Below are 13,674 nucleotides of genomic sequence, written 5' to 3'. Positions count from 1 at the left end.
AATTTATAGATCTCTTTCTTTTTGGGTCAGTTTTCAGATCTTAATCTTTTTTGCCTTTGATTGGGACATGTTCACCTCTTTCTTTATATATTTTATTATTTATTGCTAGGATCTGATTATTTAATATAGCACAGCCACCTCTCTTAGATTGCAAACTGGCCTTGTATAGGAGAAGAACTTTATCAATTATCCTAGCCAGAAATTTTGCAGGCTTCTCAAACCTTTTCTGAAAATAGATTGTTGGCTGTGTGTTTAATTTCCCAATTAGAGAGGTTTTTATGTTTCTTCTTCAGGATTTCATTCTTGCTACTTCTGTTTCTGTATTACAGGTGTTCTGGTGCTGCAACAAGCCCCTAGGCTATTTTAGGTCTCAGGGGCTTCCAGTCTTCCAAAGCGTCTTGGTTCCTCATCAGAGCTCTTAGGTGAGTCAAAACTAGTCTCTTAGAGAGCCTGATTGAAAATTCAAAACATTGGCTGTGCTTTCTGCTCTTCTCTCTCTTCTGAGGGCGAAGTTGCAAGTTTTGCATGTTCTTCTGATTGCATTAGTCTGTCCTGGCTTGGGGAGGGCTGTGTGGGCGAAAGGCAAATTTAGGTTTTCTTACTAATTTCAACAAATCTGTGACTTCTTAATTGTTCTGGAGGCTCATAATGGCTTTTTAAATATATATTGTCACTAAGTTGGTATCTCTGTGCGTGAATAAGGTCTTCTAGGGCTACTTATTTCATTATCTTGCTGATGCAACTCTCTTCCAAACTTTAAGCTTTTAATTTACGTTTATTGTTATAAAAATAATGTGTTCTCTTTGAGAAAATTTCATCATGCATAAAAATGTATAGCGAACAACTATAATTACTCCCTATTTTAATATCTTTCATCTCAATAACTTGTCATATATTTTACAGGGTTGCTATCATTCTACATAAACAAGCCTAACTTGACATTATTTCCCATTCTCCATAAAATTACAAACTATTCATAGAATTATATTATAAGTCTCATAATATCCAACTATATGAATGTTTTATAATTGACTTAATTAGCCATTTCCCAAAGTTGAGTGATTGTAATATATATATATACACACATATATATATATATAGCTATTTTCAATGAGTGCACAGTGAATATCTTTGATTATGTATGTTCAACAGATCTGAAAAGCATTCTGGCACAGTGGTTAAATGCAGAGGGTTGATTCTAGGTCTGCCACTTTCTAGCTGTGCAGCCTTGGACACTTTGCTTAAAAGCCTGTATCATGTTCTTTGCCTACCAAATCAGGTAATAGAGTATACCCTTATTAGCGTTGTTGACAGGAATAAATTAATTTATGTGTATAAAGCAATTAGAATATTGCTTTAAATGGTGAGTGCTCAGAGAAGTTGGCTGCTACTGTTACTATCCCCTTGATTCTAGAGGTAGAAGTATAGGACATTTTTAAGGTTGTGTTATTCATTGACTTTTCTATGTTAATAAGGGTTTATCAAATACTTAGAATGAGGTGTATGAATTTTATAAGTATTTACATGATCTAAAATATTTTATAGTTTTTAATGTTCTTAGCATGCTGTGCCTTGAAGAACAAAAATTTCCAGCATCTCTTAATTTTTATTTTACCTAAATAAGCAGTGGTCAACTGTCAAGTTTTGAGTGATAACAGAAGAATAAAATTTTAATTGTTCTCAATCAAAATCACTCCAAGGGGAACATTTATTGGTAAGCCTCTATTTGGGAAACTAGCATGACTGTGTACTTTGAGGAACATTGATTACTTCCTGTATATAAAAAATAGTCAGTATTGCTGAGATTTCTGCTAAAACTAATTTTGCTTTTCCCTGTCTTCTTTCAATATACTGTCAAAGATATAAACTCTAGAAATAAATGTTTATGATATTTGAGAAAGGTGAGCAGTGAAAGCTATGATAAAGGTAATGAAAGAGGAAGAAAATATCCTTGCTTGTAATTGAAGCCTGTTTAACTTAATATTTTCTCATACAAAATCACTTTTTATTGTAAAACCATTTCCAATTCTTCCTTTTTCTTTGCCAGTAAAGAACAGTAGGATATTGTTAAGAAGTAACACATGTGTCAATATTGCTCAGAGGCAGAATCATTGGGGGGATATTACAAAATAAAAGATTCATTATAGAAATACCTTCATACAGCTGTGTGTAAAACTAGAGAGATAAGTATCTGGAAAGAAGATTGAAAAATTGGTGTGATGTCACTAACAAGCTCTTCTGGAGTAGTGGAATGGGTGTACAATTTGGAGCTTAAAGTGTTATCTGGGATACCAGGCATATATTGCTGCTAGAGTTAGATCCCAAAACAATAAAAAAAATGTCTAGGTAAAATTGTTTTCTCTGCACAGGTATTTTTATATAAATTTATTGACAAGTCCTTGATGGTAGGACTGGGACTACTTTGGGTTAGCAAATTGGCAAATTAGCTGACAGCATTACTGGTAGAGAGGGAGGACTCTGTGTCTACTGAGAAGGACATTTACATCCATATTACAAATCTCTGCAAGGTTTTTCTTTTGATCATGTCTAACACAGGACCACAGAGGGAAAAAAATTCTGCCATTGGTATCAGAATAATCAAGTTGATAAAATTCAGTACATTATCATAACGAAGAATTGGGTCAAGCTAGGTCTGGTACAATTTGGAGAGTAAATACAGATCCCACACAATGAAAAGGTTATCTTAAAATGTGGTTCTGCTAAAATCTGGAAGAGATAAAACATCATGTTACCTTTCTAGTAAATTAATTTCTTTTAACTACTCTTTTCAAAATACATGCCAAAATTCATGCTTGCTTTCTCTACTTCTTATTGCCCAGCCTGGTTTTGGGCAGTTCATCTGAGCTATCATTCTTCCAACCCATGGACCCAAATGCATTCATTCCATCCATATAAAAGAGACAGGGTTCAGCAAAATCTTATCTTCACTGACATTAATCTTCAGTAATTTTTTCAGTCCATATCTTGCATCTAACTTGGTTCCACTTCAAATCTTTCTTGTCCTTTCACGTTGCTGTTTATTTTAACATTTTCTTTTATTTTTATTTTTTTAATTTAATTTATTTTTTTTTTATTGTTGGGGATTCATTGAGGGTACAATAAGCCAGGTTACCCTGATTGCAATTGTTAGGTAAAGTCCCTCTTGCAATCATGTCTTGCCCCCATAAAGCGTGACACACACCAGGGCCCCACCCCCCTCCCTCCGTCCCTCTTTCTGCTTTTCCTCCCCCCCATAACCTTAATAGTCATTAATTGTCCTCATATCAAGATTGAGTACATAGGATTCATGCTTCTCCATTCTTGTGATGCTTTACTAAGAATAATGTCTTCCACTTCCATCCAGGTTAATACGAAGGATGTAAAGTCTCCATTTTCTTTTCTTTTTTTTTTTTTTTTGTGGCTGGGGCTGGGTTTTGAACCCACCACCTCCAGCACATGGGGCTGGCACTCTACTCCTTGAGCCACAGGCGCCACCCAGTCTCCATTTTTTTTAATAGCTGAATAGTATTCCATGGTATACATATACCACAGCTTGTTAATCTATTCCTGGGTTGGTGGGCATTTAGGCTGTTTCCATATTTTGGCGATTGTAAATTGAGCTGCAATAAACAGTCTAGTACAAGTGTTCTTATGATAAAAGGATTTTTTTCCTTCTGGGTAGATGCCCAGTAATGGGATTGCAGGATCAAATGGGAGGTCTAGCTTGAGTGCTTTGAGGTTTCTCCATACTTCCTTCCAGAAAGGTTGTACTAGTTTGCAGTCCCACCAGCAGTGTAAAAGTGTTCCCTTCTCTCCACATCCACGCCAGCATCTGCAGTTTTGAGATTTTGTGATGTGGGCCATTCTCACTGGGGTTAGATGATATCTCAGGGTTGTTTTGATTTGCATTTCTCTAATATATAGAGATGATGAACATTTTTTCATGTGTTTGTTAGCCATTCGTCTGTCATCTTTAGAGAAGGTTCTATGCATGTCTCTTGCCCATTGATATATGTGATTGTTGGCTTTTTTCATGTGGATGAATTTGAGTTCTCTATAGATCCTAGTTATCAAGCTTTTGTCTGATTCAAAATATGCCAATATCCTTTCCCATTGTGTAGGTTGTCTCTTTGCTTTGGTTATTGTCTCCTTAGCTGTACAGAAGCTTTTCAGTTTAATGAAGTCCCATTTGTTTATTTTTGTTGTTGTTGCAATTGCCATGACAGTCTTCTTCATGAAGTCTTTCCCCAGGCCAATATCTTCCAGTGTTTTTCCTATGCTTTCTTGGAGGATTTTTATTGTTTCATGCCTTAAATTTAAGTCCTTTATCCATTTTGAATCAATTTTTGTGAGTGGGGAAAGGTGTGGGTCCAGTTTCAGTCTTTTACATGTAGACATCCAGTTCTCCCAACACCATTTCTTGAATAGGGAGTCTTTCCCCCAAGGTATGTTCTTGTTTGGTTTATCGAAGATTAGGTGGTTGTAAGATGTTAGTTTCATTTCTTGGTTTTCAATTCGATTCCAAGTGTCTATGTCTCTGTTTTTGTGCCAGTACAATGCTGTCTTGACCACTATGGCTTTGTAGTACAGACTAAAATCTGGTATGCTGATGCCCCCAGCTTTATTTTTATTACTAAGAACGGCATTAGCTATACGAGTTTTTTTCCGGTTCCATACAAAATGCAGAATCATTTTTTCCAAATCTTGAAAGTACGAGGTTGGTCTTTTGATAGGAATGGCATTGAATAGGTAGATTGCTTTGGGAAGTATAGACATTTTAACAATGTTGATTCTTCCCATCCATGAGCATGGTATGTTCTTCCATTTGTTAATATCCTCTACTATTTCCTTTCTGAGGATTTCATAGTTTTCTTTATAGAGGTCCTTCACCTCCTTCGTTAGGTATATTCCTAGGTATTTCATTTTCTTTGAAACTATGGTGAAGGGAGTTGTGTCCTTAATTAGCTTCTCATCTTGACTATTATTGGTGTATACAAAGGTAACTGACTTGTGAACATTGATTTTATATCCTGAAACATTACTGTATTTTTTGATGACTTCTAGGAGTCTTGTGCTTGAGTCTTTGGGGTTCTCTAAGTATAAGATCATGTTGTCAGCAAAGAGGGAGAGTTTGACCTCCTCTGCTCCCATTTGGATTCCCTTTATTTCCTTGTCTTGCCTAATAATATTGACTAGAAATTCCAGCACTATGTTGAATAGTAAAGGCGACAGAGGACAACCTTGTCTGGTTCCAGTTCTAAGAGGAAAAGCTTTGAGTTTTACTCCATTCAGTAAAATATTAGCTGTGGGTTTGTCATAGATAGCTTCAATCAGTTTTAGAAATGTGCCACCTATGCCTATACTCTTCAGTGTTCTAATTAGAAAAGGATACTGGATTTTATCAAATGCTTTTCTGTATCTATTCAGAGGATCATGTGATCTTTATTTTTCCCTCTGTTAATATGGTGGATAACATTTATGGACTTGCGTATGTTACACCAGCCTTGCATCCCTGGGATGAAGCCTACTTGATCATGATGAATGACTTTTTTGATGATAAGCTGTAATCTGTTGGCTAGGATTTTGTTGAGAATTTTTGCATCTATATTCATGAGTGAGATTGGTCTGAAATTCTCCTTTTTGTTTGGGTCTTTTCCTGGTTTTGGTATCAGGGTGATGTTTGCTTCATAGAATGTGTTGGGGAGGATTCCTTCTTCCTGAATTTTTTGGAATAATTTCTGCAGTACAAGAATAAGCTTTTCCTTGAAGGTTTGATAGAATTCTGGAGTGAAGCCATCTGGACCAGGGCATTTTTTGGTTGGAAGCTTTTTTATTGTTTCTTTGATCTCAGTGCTTGAAATTGGTCTGTTCAGGAGCTCTATTTCTTCCTGGGTAAGTCTAGGGAGAGTGTGCGATTCCAAATATTGATCCATTTCCTTCACATTGTCAAATTTCTGGGCATAGAGTTTCTGGTAGTATTCAGAGATGATCTCTTGTATCTCTGTGGGATCAGTTGTTAATTCCACTTTATCATTTCTGATTGAGGTTACTAGAGATTTTACTTTTCTATTCCTCATTAGTCTGGCCAATGGTTTATCTATTTTATTTACTTTTTTTAAAAAACCAACTCCTTATTTCATGAATTTTCTGAATGATTCTTTTGTTTTCAATTTCATTAATCTCTGATATGATTTTGGATTTTTCTTTTCTACTACTGAGTTTAGGCTTAGATTTTCCTTCTTTTTCCAATTCCATAAGATGGCTTGTGTCATTGTTGATGCTCTCTCTTTCTGTTTTTCGAATGTAGGCATCTAAAGCAATGTATTGTCCTCTCAAAACTGCTTTTGCAGTATCCCACAGATTTTGGTAGCTTATGTCTTCATTGTTGTTATGCTCAAGGAAGTTAATGATTTCCTGTTTTTTTTCTTCTTGCACCCATCTGTTATTCAACAGAAGATTGTTTAATTTCCATGCCTTTGAGTGGGGTCGAGTGTTTTTATTATACTTGAGTTCCACCTTTATTGCCTTATGGTCTGAGAAGATACAAGGTAAAATTTCAATTCTTTTGATTCTGTTGATATTTGTTTTGTGTCCCAGGATATGATCAATTTTGGAAATGTTCCATGTGGTGATGAGAAGAATGTATATTCTATATCTTTGGGATGGAGTGTTCTATATGTGTCTATCAAGCACAGTTGTTCTAGGATATAATCAATTTTGGAGAATGTTCCATGGGGTGATGAGAAGAATGTATATTCTTTATCTTTGGGATGGAGTGTTCTATATGTGTCTATCAAGCACAGTTGTTCTAGGGTCTCATTTAAATTTCTTATATCTTTGTTTAATTTCTGTTTAGAGGATCAGTCCAACTCTGTAAGAGGAGTGTTAAGGTCCCCTGTTATTATGGTATTATCAGATATCATATTGCTCAGACTGTGTAAGGTCTGTTTCAAGAATCTGGGAGCATTTAAATTGGGTGCATAAATATTTAGAATTGAAACATCTTCCTGTTGTATTTTTCCCTTGACCAATATAAAGTGACCATCTTTGTCTTTTTTGAATTTAGTTGCTTTAAATCCACATGAATCTGAAAATAAGATTGCAACTCCTCTTTTCTTCTAAATGCCATTTGCTTTAAAAGTTGTCTTCCAACCCTTGACTCAAAGCTTTAATTTGTCTTTTGAAGCCAGGTGTGTTACTTGCAGACAGCAAATGGATGGCTTGTGTTTTTTAATCCAGTCAGTCAATCTATGTCTCTTCAGTGGGGAATTCAAGCCATTAACATTTATTGAGATAATTGATAAGTGTGGTAGTATTCTATTCATCTTATTTTTTGAGAGTCCATTGCTTAGTTTTATCTTTTGCATCAGTGTGGAGGTTAGGTTCTGTCCTTTAATTTCTGAGTTCTTACTTTGCTGCTGATCCATTGTGGTGGTCAGTGCGCAGAACAGGTTGAAGTATTTCCTGTAGAGCTGGTCTTGTTGTGGCGAATTTCCTCAATGTTTGTCTATCAATAAATGATTTGATTTCTCCATCAATTTTGAAGCTTAGCTTAGCAGGGTACAGAATTCTGGGCTGGAAATTGTTCTGTTTAAGTAGATTAAAGGTAGATGACCCTAGTCTTCTTGCTTGGAAAGTTTCATTAGAGAAGTCTGCGGTCACTCTGATGGATTTGTCCCTGTAGGTCAACTGGCGCTTACTCTTGGCAGCTTGCAGAATCTTTTCTTTGTCTTGACTTTGGACAGGTTCATCACAATGTGTCTTGGAGAATCTTGGTTAGAGTTGAGGCGACCTGGGGTCCGATAACCCTCTGAAAGCAGTGTGTCAGAATCTTTGGTGATATTTGGGAAATTTTCTTTTATAATATTCTCTAGTATGGCTTCCATTCCTCTGGGGCATTCTTCTTCCCCTTCTGGGATTCTTATAACTCATACGTTGGAACGCTTCATAAAGTCCCATAATTCTGACAGTGAATGTTCTGCTTTCTCTCCTTCTTTTCTGCCTCTTTTACTATCTGAGTTATCTCAAGAACTTTGTCTTCTACCTCTGAAATTCTTTCTTCTGCCTGGTCTAACCTGTTGCTGATACTTTCCATTGCATCTTTAAGTTCCCTAATTGACTGTTTCAGTTCCTTCACTTCTGCTATATCCTTTTTATATTCTTCATATCGTGCATGTCTTATTTGATTCTGTTTTTTACTTCCTTTTGGTTATTTTCCACTTTATTAGTAGTTTCCTCATTGTTTCCATCATTTCTTTATTGTTTTCATCATGTGTATTCTAAATTCCCTTTCTGTCATTCCTAACATTTCTTTATAGGTGGAATCCTCTGCAGTAACTACCTCATGGTCCCTTGGCAGGGTTGTTCTGGACTGGTTCTTCATGTTGCCTGGAATTTTCTGTTGATTCTTCCTCATGAGTGATTTCTTTTATCTGTTTCCTTGCCCTAATCTTCCTTTCACTTCCTCTTGCTCTTTAATTTCTCTTGCGTGTGGACTAAGGATTCTATGAGTCCTTTTGGTACAGGACCAGAAGGGTGAGAAGGTTGAAGAGGAAGAAAGGGATGAAAGAAAGGAGGACCGAGTGGAAAGAAAAATAGAGAAAGGAGAGGGGGTGGGTAAAAGGAATATTGACAAAAAGAAGCGAGGCACAGAAAGAGGGAGACTGAGCAATATAGGTGTACAGTAAGGTACTTTGACACAACCTTTTAAAAAAACACACCTTCTGTGGGTGCCCAGTTGGGTGGTTCCCTTGAGGTCAGCAGCTCTTTGCTAACCTGTTCAGACACAGTACCCCACCTCCACCAAGTAGAGGCGAAAGACCAAAATGCTATAAATTAAACCAAAACTAGCAAACAGAAAACTTTACGGGATAAAATTGGGTGAAAAAACAAATAATAGCAATAGAAACACTAGCAAAAATGAAGTTCTAGTTATTAAAAAAGGCAGCAATGGGAAATATTTGAAAATATTTTTTCTCAGTCTGTAGGTTGTCTCTTCACTCTGTTGATTTTATTTATTTATTTATTTATTTTGCTATGCAGAATTTTAGTTTAAAGAGACTCCAAATAGCCAAAGCAATCTTGAACTAGAAGAACAAAGGCAAATGTATCATACTACCAACACCAAAATATACAAAAATATAGTAACTAAGACATCATAATAACGGCATTAAAAAGAACACATGAACTAATGGAACAGAAGAGACAACTGTAATAAATCCACACATTTACCACCATCTGATTTTTTTTTTATATATACAAAAGCTCTAAGAACATAATTTGGGGAAAAGACAGCATCTTCAACAAATAATCCTGGGAAAACTAAATGTCCATGACTAGAAGAATAAACCTATCTTTCACCATATATAAATATCAACACAAAATAGGTTGAAAACTTTAATGTAAGAGTTGAAACCATGAAGCTATTAATATTATAAGAAAACATAGAGAAATGCTTTATGAAATTGCTCTGCAATGGTGAAATCAGAAGGGTGAAAGACTTGGGGAACAAAAACAGACATGCTCTGTAGGGGTATCACCATGGACCAGGTACATGAAAGAACTTCACCAGAGGGAACTTGTGAGAAGAAAATTACAAATAAAAGGAAAACACAAAATGCTACATGAGCTTTTAATAAAAATAAAAAAAATTGTACCTTATAACTGAAGATTACAAAGTTATCTTCAAGTAACTTCAAAATAAATATGTTCAAAGTCCTCAACGACATAGCAAGGATAAGAAATAGTAAAGTGAAGACATTTGCACCAGAATGTTTATTGCAGCCCAATTCATAATAGCCAAGGCATGGAAACAGCCCAAGTGCCCATCAACCCATGAATGGATTAACATATTGTGGTATATGTACACCATGGAATACTATGCAGCCATAAAAAGGATGGAGCCTTCACATCTTTTATGTTTACCTGAATGGAGCTGAAACATATTCTTCTTAGTAAAGTATCTCAAGAATGGGAGAAAAAGTATTCAATGTACTCAATACTACTATGAAATCAATATATAATCACTACACATTCATAGGAATGGCAAAACATAACTATACTCCAGAAAGTAGAAGGGAAGAGGAGAGAGATGGGAGGGAGTATATGGGAGGAGGGAGGGTATTTGGGGGGACCTCAGCTAATGTGCATGATGCAATGGTACATTACAAAACTATCAAGAAATGAGTATAATTGTGATGGATGTGTTACTTAGTTCAATGCAAGCATCTCACATTGTATATCAAAGCAGTACACTGAACCCCATAAATGCATCATTGTACGAAGTTATGATTTAATAAAAAATAATTTAAAAAGAAATAAGTTGTAAAATGGTGGGGCGTGGTGGCTCAGGCCTATAATCCTATCACTCTGGGAGGCTGAAGCAGATGGATTGCCTACATTCAGGAGTTTGAGACCAGACTGATCAAGAATGAGACACTGTCTCCATTAAAAATAGAAAAAATATCCAGGTGTTGTGGTAGGTGCCTGTAGTCTCTGGCAGCTGAGGCAAGAGGACTGTTCAAGTCCAAGAGTTTGAGGTGAGCTATGATGTCATGATACTCAGAGTGACAGCATGAGACTTTGTCTCTAAAATAAAATAAAATAAAATAAGAAATAAAATAAGAAATGGTAAAGTAAGAAATAAATGGTATGAAAAAAGTTTCCTAAAGAAAAATGAAAATAAAGGTATGGAAAGCAAAAACAGACCACTCTCTCAGAGAGCTCTCGGAAACTTGAAGAAAACCAATATTCGTCTTATAGGGATCCCTGAAAGTGATGAAGTGGCTTCACAAGGCACAGATCTCTTCTCCATGAGATTATGAAGGAGAACTTTCCAGACATGCCAAGAGATTCCAAAATTCAGATAGCAGACAGTTTCAGAACTCCAGCACGACTCAACCCAAATAAGACATCCCCCAGACACATCATAATCAATTTCACTAAAGTTAATATGAAGGAGAAAATTCTGAAAGCTGCCAGATGAAAGAAAACCATTACCTACAAGGGGAAGAATATCAGAATAACTGCAAATCTCTCTGCTGAAACTTTTCAAGCTAGAAGAGGATGGTCATTGACTTTTAATCTCCTAAAACAAAATAACTTTCAACCCAGGATCCTGTACCCAGCTAAACTGAGCTTCATTTATGACAGAGAAATTAAATACCTCAACGACATTCACATGTTGAAGAAATTTGCCACAACTAAACCAGCTCTCCAGGATATTCTTAGACCTATCCTCCATAAAGACCAGCATAATTCTCCACCACAAAAGTAAACCCACACAAAAATTTTTGATCAAATTCCAACTTCCACAGTCACAAAAGGATTAAAAATGTCCACCAGTCTCTCGAAAGGCTTATCAATACTCTCAATTAATGTGAATCATTTAAATTGTCATCTAAAGAGGCATAAGTTGGTGGACTGGATACAAAAACTCAAGCCAGATATCTGCTGCATCCAAGAATCTCATCTTACATTAAAAGACAGATATAGACTCAAGGTGAAGGGATGGTCATCTATATTTCAGGCAAATGGAAAGCAGAAAAAAGCAGGCATTGCAGTCCTGTTTGCAGACGCAATAGGTTTTAAACCAACCAAAATAATTAAGGATAAGGATGGACACTTCATAGTTGATAAAGGTAATATGCAATATGATGAGATCTCAATTATTAATATTTATGCACCCAACCACAATGCACCTCAATTTATAAGAGAAACTCTAACAGACATGGGCAACTCGATTTCCTCCACTTCCATAGTAGTTGGAGATTTTAACACCCCTTTAGCAGTCCTGGATAGATCCTCCAAAAAGAAGCTAAGCAAAGAAATTTTAGATTTAAACTCAACCATTCAACATCTGGACTTAACAGACATCTACACAACACTTCATCTCAGAAAAAATGAATACACATTCTTCTCATCAGCCCACGGAACATACTCCAAAATCGACCACATCCTAGGCCACAAATCTAACCTCAGCAAATTAAAAAAAAACAGAAATTATTCCTTGCATCTTCTCAGACCATCATGGAATAAAAGTTGAACTCAATAACAACAGGAACCTGAATACCCATACAAAAACATGGAAGCTAAACAACCTTATGCTGAAAGATACAGGGGTTATAGACGAGATTAAGAAGGAAATCACCATATTTTTGGAACAAAACAACAATCAAGACACAAATTACCAGAACCTCTGGGATACTGCAAAGACAGTCCTAAGAGGGAAATTTATAGCACTGCAAGCCTTCCTCAAGAAAACGGAAAGAGAGGAAGTCAATAACTTAATGGAACATCTCAAGCAACTGGAGAAAGAAGAACACTTCAGCCCCAAATGCAGCAGAAGAAAAGAAATAACTAAAATCAGAGCAGAATTAAATGAAATCGAAAACAAAAGAACTATACAACAGATCAATAAATCCAAAAGCTAGTTTTTTGAAAAGATCAATAAAATAGATAAACCTTTGGCCAACCTAACCAGGAAAAAAAGAGTAAAATCTCTAATTTCATCAATCAGAAATGGTAATGATGAAATAACAACAGACCCCTCAGAAATTCAAAAAATCCTTAACGAATAATACAAGAAACTCTACTGTCACAAACATGAAAAGCTGAAAATAATCGACCAATACCTGGAAGCACACCACCTACCAAGACTTAGCCAGAATGAAGTGGAAATGTTGAACAGGCCTATATCAAGTTCTGAAATAGCATCAGCTAAACAAAATCTCCCTAAAAAGAAAAGTCCAGGACCAGATGGCTTTATGTCAGAATTTTACCAAACCTTTAAAGAAGAACTAGTACCTATACTACTAAACCTCTTCCAAAATATAGAAAAAGAAGGAATATTAACCAGCACATTCTACGAAGCAAACATCACCTTGATCCCCAAACCAGGGAAAGACCCAACAAGAAAAGAAAATTATAGACCAATATCACTAATGAATATAGATGCTAAAATACTCAATAAGATCCTAACAAACAAAATCCAACAACTCATCAAAAAAATTATAAACCAGAACCAAGTCGGATTTATCCCAGGGTCTCAGGGCTGGTTCAATATACGTAAATCTATAAATGTAATTCAACACATAAACAAACTTAAACATAAAGACCATATGATTTTTTTCAATTGATGCAGAAAAAGCTTTTGATAATATCCAGCATCCCTTCATAATCAGAGCACTTAAGAAAATTGGTATGGAAGGGACATTTCTTAAACTAATAGAGGCCATCTACAGCAAACTCACAGCCAATATTGTAGTGAATGGAGTTAAATTGAAATCATTTCCACTTAGATCAGGAACCAGGCAAGGTTGCCCATTGTCTCCATTGCTCTTTAACATTGTCATGGAAGTTTTAGCCGTTGCAATTAGGGAAGAAAAGGCGATCAAAGGTATCCACATAGGGTCAGAAGAGATCAAACTTTCACTCTTCGCAGATGATATGATCGTATATCTGGAAAACATTAGGGATTCTACTACAAAACTTTCAGAAGTGATCAAGGAATATAGCAATGTCTCAGGCTACAAAATCAACACCCCTAAATCTGTAGCCTTTATATATACCAACAATAACCAAGCCGAACAAACAGTCAAGGACTCTATTCCTTTCACAGTAGTGCCAAAGAAGATGAAATATTTGGGAGTATACCTAACAAAGGATGTGAAAGAT

The sequence above is a fragment of the Nycticebus coucang genome, chromosome 7 (genome assembly GCF_027406575.1).
Source record: "Nycticebus coucang isolate mNycCou1 chromosome 7, mNycCou1.pri, whole genome shotgun sequence".
In the NCBI taxonomy this organism is placed as follows: Eukaryota; Metazoa; Chordata; class Mammalia; order Primates; family Lorisidae; genus Nycticebus; species Nycticebus coucang.
This window is presented reverse-complemented; position numbering follows the sequence as displayed.